At 25.2% G+C, this 961-nt stretch overlaps 1 protein-coding gene across 1 annotated transcript in view; it reads right to left on the minus strand.

Annotated features, from left to right (window-relative positions):
- The window catches only part of LOC107645896 (probable linoleate 9S-lipoxygenase 5), a 6872-nt gene that overhangs the window by 3747 nt on the left and 2164 nt on the right, over nt 1–961 (minus strand). The window lies entirely within an intron of this gene.

A 961-nucleotide genomic window follows, 5' to 3' on the forward strand; every position in this document is an offset into this window, starting at 1 on the left:
TATGATTATATTTTCATAAATGAAACATTCCTATGAAAATTGAAAATATTTTATTTGAATAATTTTTTTTCATGATATATTTATAAATAAAAAATAAATTTAATTTTAATACATTGTCAATATAAAATAATTTTATGTGTGCATTCAATCAATAATTATGTAAAATAATATGAATAATCATCTTAAAAAATGAATGTAATTTAATAATTATGTAAAATATTTTATACTAATAATGCATTAAAAATTTAAAATTAAGTTCATAACAAATATCATAAAATCTTTTTTTTAAGGCAAGATTTTTACTCTTTTATTTATTTTTTATTTTTTATTTTTTGGGTATATAATGTTTTTACTCTCTTATTATTGAGTCTGAATTTATATGGACTCTTCAATTATGATTTAGATAAGCAAACAAACAAGGCACTGAGTCATAGTTGGACTTGGCCCATTGATTTAGCAACTTTTCAGATTTTTCATACTACGAGATTTTGAATATTTCGCAGGACCATTTTGTTTCTTTCGCAAGACCAAGACAAAAGTTCTACGTTGACCAGCAATTAAAGAATAAACTTTTGTTTCATATAACACGTCAGCATCTTCATCTCCTTCTGGGCAAAAAGCAACCAATCTTCAAAACGAAGTGTGGTGATCTAAAGGGGAAAAGAAAAGGAAAAAAAGAGGGTGCTTCCTATGGCTTTCCGGGAAGGAGAATATATTTTTTGTATTCACATTGACCCCACAAAAATCACTATAAAGAATAAAAGTGCCACAATTTTTGCACACATGACAGAATGTGAATAACTGAGTAAGTGTAACAAATACGACTACCTTTATTCATTTGTGTTTTTCTAGCCACTTAACAACTTCGTTTATTTTATGGTGATATGTGAGATTACTTGAAAATAGTTAGAGAATCGTTTAGTAAAATATATTAAATTATTTAATAATTTTTAACTAGTAA

Source organism: Arachis ipaensis, chromosome B06 (assembly GCF_000816755.2).
Source record: "Arachis ipaensis cultivar K30076 chromosome B06, Araip1.1, whole genome shotgun sequence".
Taxonomy (NCBI): domain Eukaryota; kingdom Viridiplantae; phylum Streptophyta; class Magnoliopsida; order Fabales; family Fabaceae; genus Arachis; species Arachis ipaensis.